Genomic DNA, 8,117 nt, shown 5'->3' with positions numbered 1-8,117 from the left:
TTTCAAAAAGCTACTACAACCCGGTCAGTTTCATCACTCGTTCAACAGCTTCCAAACCCTCACAAAGAATACATGTTCTTTTAAAGCAGGAGCGAACTTGTCTTCTACACAGCAACTATATTGAATATTTGAAAAAAAAGAATAAATATTTTTCAAAAGAAAAGACAAATGAAAGAAAACGTCCACACTTGCTGTTCCATGCATATGCGTTATTTACAAACTGAAAAACATGTTTCCTTTTTCCTGCACTCCCTATGGTCTCCCCCCCCCCCCTGCCAACCCACATGGTTCAGCACCTTTACAATCAGCAAATCAACATTCAAAAAACCCTACATGTGATCTAACCACATTTAATGAACATGGCTTGAACAGTTGGACTGTGTTGAGCACAAACCCATGTCCCACACAAGGGTACTTTAAAAAGTAAACAGATAAAATACATTGCTGGGAAACTGAACAGTGGGGGGGGGTGATGATGATGTTACTATAGTGACCAATTGAGAGAAGCGGGGGAGTTCTTTTTTTTTGTCCTCACAATCCAATCTGCTACAAACAATACTGTTGTACGATTAATGTTTGAAATATTCTACTTTTTTTTATTTTTTATTATTTTGATATAATTTATTTTAAACTTTTTCCATTAAACAAAACCCAAGAGGAGGAAAAAAAATGCAATATTGGGAAGATCAGCAACAACCTGCCCCCGTGGCATTGCATCAACGCTCTAGTCTGTAGAGGTTTCTCTTTCAGTAAAGAGTCTTAATCTTCTATGTATTCCCAGAGGTCCTTCTCATAGCCCTCATGCACATGTTGCAGCAGCACCCGACGTCGACTCTCACAGTATCTGGAGGACAGGAAACAGGAAACAGTGAGGAGGAGAGGAAGGCTCATTTTAAAAATCAGTCTGGTCTCATTCTGATATTTTTTTATTTTACCTTTATTTAACTAGGCAAATCAGTTAAGAACAAATTCTTATTATCAATGACGGCCAAGGAACAGTGGGTTAACTGCCTGTTCAGGGGCAGAACGACAGATTTGTACCTTGTCAGCTCAGGGGTTTGAACTTGCAACCTTCCGGTTACTAGTCCAACGCTCTAACCACTAGGCTACCCTGCTGTAGCTACCTATAATGCTGTAGCGTTGCCAACTAATCCACACTTGGCTTTGACAACAGAGACGAATAAAAATAATCGCTGATCAATGACATCAGCCTCATAGTAGACATGTTTACAATCCTCCTCCCAACATTGCCATTGAAATGGCATAGTACAAAAAGACAAATCTGGTATCATTTCATAGATATACTGATCTATTAAATCATCTATCCTGTTGCAGACCAACCTGTCGTAATAAAGACATCTATACCAGGTATATAAAGACATCTATACCAGGTATAGAACTCAGCTGTACTTCCTGTCATAAAGACATCTATATCAGGAATAGAACTCAGCTGTACTTCCTGTCATAAAGACATCTATACCAGGTATAGAACTCAGCTGTACTTCCTGTCATAAAGACATCTATACCAGGTATAGAACTCAGCTGTACTTCCTGTCGTAATAAAGACATCTATACCAGGTATAGAACTCAGCTGTACTTCCTGTCGTAATAAAGACATCTATACCAGGTATAGAACTCAGCTGTACTTCCTGTCATAATAAAGACATCTATATCAGGTATAGAACTCAGCTGTACTTCCTGTCGTAATAAAGACATCTATACCAGGTATAGAACTCAGCTGTACTTCCTGTCATAAAGACATCTATACCAGGTATATAAAGACATCTATACCAGGTATAGAACTCAGCTGTACTTCCTGTCGTAATAAAGACATCTATACCAGGTATAGAACTCAGCTGTACTTCCTGTCATAATAAAGACATCTATACCAGGTATAGAACTCAGCTGTACTTCCTGTCATAATAAAGACATCTATACCAGGTATAGAACTCAGCTGTACTTCCTGTCATAATAAAGACATCTATACCAGGTATAGAACTCAGCTGTACTTCCTGTATATATAAAGACATCTATACCAGGTATAGAACTCAGCTGTACTTCCTGTCATAAAGACATCTATACCAGGTATAGAACTCAGCTGTACTTCCTGTCATAAAGACATCTATACCAGGTATAGAACTCAGCTGTACTTCCTGTCATAATAAAGACATCTATACCAGGTATAGAACTCAGCTGTACTTCCTAATAGTACTTCCATAATAAAGACATCTATAGCAGGTATAGAACTCAGCTGTACTTCCTGTCATAATAAAGACATCTATACCAGGTATAGAACTCAGCTGTACTTCCTGTCATAAAGACATCTATACCAGGTATAGAACTCAGCTGTACTTCCTGTCATAATAAAGACATCTATACCAGGTATAGAACTCAGCTGTACTTCCTGTCATAATAAAGACATCTATACCAGGTATAGAACTCAGCTGTACTTCCTGTCATAATAAAGACATCTATACCAGGTATAGAACTCAGCTGTACTTCCTGTCATAAAGACATCTATATCAGGTATAGAACTCAGCTGTACTTCCTGTCATAAAGACATCTATACCAGGTATAGAACTCAGCTGTACTTCCTGTCATAATAAAGACATCTATACCAGGTATAGAACTCAGCTGTACTTCCTGTCATAATAAAGACATCTATACCAGGTATAGAACTCAGCTGTACTTCCTGTCATAATAAAGACATCTATACCAGGTATAGAACTCAGCTGTACTTCCTGTCGTAATAAAGACATCTATGCCAGGTATAGAACTCAGCTGTACTTCCTGTCATAAAGACATCTATGCCAGGTATAGAACTCAGCTGTACTTCCTGTCATAATAAAGACATCTATACCAGGTATTGAACTCAGCTGTACTTCCTGTCATAATAAAAACATCTATATCAGGTATAGAACTCAGCTGTACTTCCTGTCATAATAAAGACATCTATACCAGGTATAGAACTCAGCTGTACTTCCTGTCATAATAAAGACATCTATACCAGGTATAGAACTCAGCTGTACTTCCTATCATAATAAAGACATCTATAGCAGGTATTGAACTCACCTGTACTTGTCCTGTACTTTCTGTTTGATGTCCTGCAGAGAGTCCTGGGAGATGTCCCGCTCTAGATATCCAGACAGAACCTCCGTAGCGTTCTCCAAGTCAGCCTGATTGTTCTAAAAGAGGACCGCTTGGGTTCAGTCATAGCATATACACTGAATGTACAAAACATTAAGAAAACCTGCTCTTTCTGTGACAGGCTGACCAGGCGAAAGATTGTCAGTATAGATGAAGGGGAGGAGTCAGGTTAAAGAAGGCGTTTTAAGACCTGAGACATGGATTGCGCGTATGTGTGCAATTGAGTGTGAATGAGAAAGACTAAATATGTACGTGCCTTTGAACGGGGTATGGTAGTAGGTGCCATGCACACCAGTTTGAGTGTGTCAAGAACTGCAATGCTGCTGGGTTTCATAAACTCCGTGTATAGTATAGGGCCACTACTTTAGAGAGGAGACCTAGACTTGTAGCCCTCACTTCTCTACCCCCTCCCCCCCTCTCCATTCTCCATTCTCCCCCTCTCCATTCTCCTCTCCATTCTCCACCCCCTCTCCATTCTCCACCCCCCCCCCCTCTCCCTTCTCCATTCCCTCCCCCCTCTCCCTTCTCTACCCTCCCTCACCTCAAAGATGGGACTGTTTGTTCTTTTTCAGGTAGTAGAAGGGTTAGGACTATAGCTGTGAAAAGTTACCTCAAAGATGATGGACTGGTTGTTCTTCTGTTTGTTCTTCTTGAGGTAGAAGGCGAAGACGTAGGTGAACATGAGAGTGGAGCGACACTGACACAGCACGTCCACGGCCTTCTTCAGGAACTGCACCTCGATCCAGGACATGTTGTGATGCTGCATCTCCTCCATCTTGGCCTTGACCCCGGCGTACAGCTTGTGCTCGAAGCGCAGCGACTGCATGTGGTTCATGTAACGGTTGCAGTAGAACAGGTACCTCTGCAGGGCTGCCCTGGACCGCTGGAGGAGGAGGAGGGACAATGCCTGGCTCTTAAAATTAGAACAATCATCAAGCTTGGGTGAATATGTTTATCATTATACATGCTTGTCATCACTAGTATAACCACTACTAGCGCCACCACCGCTACTAGCATTACCGCCGCTACTAGCATAACCGCCGCTACTAGTATAACCGCCACCACCACCGCTACTGGCATAACCACCGCTACTAGCATAACCACCACCACTAGCATAACCGCCACCACCACCGCTACTGGCATAACCACCGCTACTAGCATAACCACCACCACTAGCATAACCACCGCTACTAGCATAACCACCGCCACTAGCATAACCACCGCCACTAGCATAACCACCGCCACTAGCATAACCACCGCCACTAGCATAACCACCGCCACTAGCATAACCCACCACCACTACTAGCATAACCACCACCACTAGCATAACCACCGCCACTAGCATAACCACCGCCGCCACCACCACTACTAGCATAACCACCACCACTAGCATAACCACCGCCACCACCGCTACTAGCATAACCGCACCTACTAGCATCACCGCACCTACTAGCATCACCGCACCTACTAGCATCACCGCACCTACTAGCATAACCACCCCTACTACAGCATAACCACCACTAGCAGCACACCCACCACCACTAGCAGCACACCCACCACCACTAGCAGCACACCCACCACCACTAGCAGCACACCCACCACCACTAGCAGCACACCCACCACCACTAGCAGCACACCCACCACCACTAGCAGCACACCCACCCACCACTAGCAGCACACCCACCACCACTAGCAGCACACCCACCACTAGCAGCACACCCACCACCACTAGCAGCACACCCACCACCACTAGCAGCACACCCACCACTAGCAGCACACCCACCACCACTAGCAGCACACCCACCACCACTAGCAGCACACCCACCACCACTAGCAGCACACCCACCACCACTAGCAGCACACCCACCACCACTAGCAGCACACCCACCACCACTAGCAGCACACCCACCACCACTAGCAGCACACCCACCACCACTAGCAGCACACCCACCACCACTAGCAGCACACCCACCACCACTAGCAGCACACCCACCACCACTAGCAGAACACCCACCACTAGCAGCACACCCACCACTAGCAGCACACCCACCACTAGCAGCACACCCCCGCTAGCAGCACACCCACCACCACTAGCAGCACACCCACCACCACTAGCAGCACACCCACCACCACTAGCAGCACACCCACCACCACTAGCAGCACACCCACCACCACTAGCAGCACACCCACCACCACTAGCAGCACACCCACCACCACAGCAGCACACCCACCACCACTAGCAGCACACCCACCACCACTAGCAGCACACTAGCAGCCACCCACCACCAGCTAGCAGCACACCCACCACCACTAGCAGCACACCCACCACCACTAGCAGCACACCCACCACCACTAGCAGCACACCCACCACCACTAGCAGCACACCCACCACTAGCAGCACACCCACCACTAGCAGCACACCCACCACTAGCAGCACACCCACCACTAGCAGCACACCCACCACTAGCAGCACACCCACCACTAGCAGCACACCCACCACTAGCCTCACGACGCCAGGACAGCGGAGTCAATCACCACCTTCCGGAGACACCTGAAACCCCACCTCTTTAAGGAATACCTAGGATAGGATAAAGTAATCCTTCTCACCCCCCCCCTTAAAAGATTTAGATGCACTATTGTAAAGTGGCTGTTCCAATGGATGTCATAAGGTGAACGCACCAATTTGTAAGTCGCTCTGGATAAGAGCGTCTGCTAAATGACTTAAATGTAATGTAATGTAGCAGCACACCCACCACTAGCAGCACACCCACCCACCCATCACTAGCAGCACACCCACCCACCCATCACTAGCAGCACACCCACCACCACGAGCAGCACACCCACCCACCCACCCATCACTAGCAGCACACCCACCCACCCACCCATCACTAGCAGCACACCCACCCACCCATCCATCACTAGCAGCACACCCACCCACCCATCCATCACTAGCAGCACACCCACCCACCACTAGCAGCACACCCACCACCACTAGCAGCAGCACACCCACCCATCACTAGCAGCACACCCACCCACCACTAGCAGCACACCCACCCACCCCACTAGCAGCACACCCACCCACCCATCCACCACTAGCAGCACACCCACCCACCACTAGCAGCACACCCCCACCACTAGCAGCAGCACACCCACCCACCACTAGCAGCACACCCACCCACCACTAGCAGCACACCCACCCACCCACCACTAGCAGCACCCACCCACCACCAGCAGCACACCCACCCACCACTAGCAGCACACCCACCACCACTAGCCCACCCACCAACCCACCAACACTAGCAGCACCCACCCACCCACCCACCCACCCACCCACCCACCCACCCACCCACCCACCCACCCACCACTAGCAGCACACCCACCCACCCACCCACCACTAGCAGCACACCCACCCACCCACCCACCACTAGCAGCACACCCACCCACCCACCACTAGCAGCACACCCACCCACCCACCACTAGCAGCACACCCACCCACCCACCACTAGCAGCACACCCACCCACCAACCACTAGCAGCACACCCACCCACCCACCACTAGCAGCACACCCACCCACCCACCACTAGCAGCACACCCACCCACCCACCACTAGCAGCACACCCACCCACCACCACTAGCAGCACACCCACCCACCACTAGTAAACCATAACTAGCATCACTAGCACACCCAAAACTAGCAGCACCACCACTAGAACACCATAACTGGCATCACTAGCACCACTAGCACACAGTAACTAGCAGCACCACCACCACCACCACCACTAGAACACAGTAACTAGCAGCACCACCACCACCACCACTAGAACACAATAACTAGCAGCAGCACCACCACCACTAGAACACAATAACTAGCAGCACCACCACCACCACTAGAACACAGTAACTAGTAGCAGCACCACCACCACCACCACCACTAGCACACAGTAACTAGCAGCACCACCACCACCACTAGAACACAATAACTAGCAGCACCACCACCACCACCACTAGAACACAGTAACTAGCAGCACCACCACCACTAGAACACAGTAACTAGCAGCACCACCACTACCACTAGAACACCATAACTAGTAGCAGCAGCACCACCACCACTAGAACACAGTAACTAGCAGCACCACCACCACCACTAGAACACCATAACTAGCAGCAGCACCACCACCACTAGAACACAATAACTAGCAGCACCACCACCACTAGAACACAGTAACTAGCAGCAGCACCACCACCACTACAACACAATAACTAGCAGCACCACCACCACTAGAACACAGTAACTAGCAGCACCACCACCACTAGAACACCATAACTAGCAGCACCACCACTAGAACACCATAACTAGCAGCAGCACCACCACCACCACTAGAACACAATAACTAGCAGCAGCACCACCACCACTAGAACACAATAACTAGCAGCACCACCACCACTAGAACACCATAACTAGCAGCACCACCACCACTAGAACACAGTAACTAGCAGCACCACCACCACTAGAACACCATAACTAGTAGCAGCACCACCACCACTAGAACACCATAACTAGCAGCAGCACCACCACCACTAGAACACCATAACTAGCAGCACCACCACCACTAGAACACAATAACTAGCAGCACCACCACCACTAGAACACCATAACTAGCAGCAGCACCACCACTAGAACACCATAACTAGCAGCAGCACCACCACTAGAACACCATAACTAGCAGCACCACCACCACTAGAACACCATAACTAGCAGCAGCACCACCACTAGAACACAATAACTAGCAGCACCACCACCACTAGAACACCATAACTAGCAGCACCACCTACACTAGAACACAATAACTAGCAGCAGCACCACCACCACTAGAAAACCATAACTAGCAGCACCACCACCACTAGAACACAATAACTAGCAGCACCACCACCACTAGAACACAGTAACTAGCAGCACCACCACCACTAGA

At 48.5% G+C, this 8,117-nt stretch overlaps 1 pseudogene; it reads right to left on the bottom strand.

Annotated features, from left to right (window-relative positions):
* Nucleotides 1-661: 661 nt before the first annotated feature.
* Nucleotides 662-8,117, bottom strand: part of LOC124019744 — a 28,823-nt pseudogene continuing 21,367 nt past the window's right edge.

Source organism: Oncorhynchus gorbuscha, unplaced genomic scaffold, assembly GCF_021184085.1.
Source record: "Oncorhynchus gorbuscha isolate QuinsamMale2020 ecotype Even-year unplaced genomic scaffold, OgorEven_v1.0 Un_scaffold_662, whole genome shotgun sequence".
Taxonomy (NCBI): domain Eukaryota; kingdom Metazoa; phylum Chordata; class Actinopteri; order Salmoniformes; family Salmonidae; genus Oncorhynchus; species Oncorhynchus gorbuscha.
Note: the sequence above shows the minus strand (reverse complement) of the source record. Positions and strands in the feature narration are given on the sequence as shown.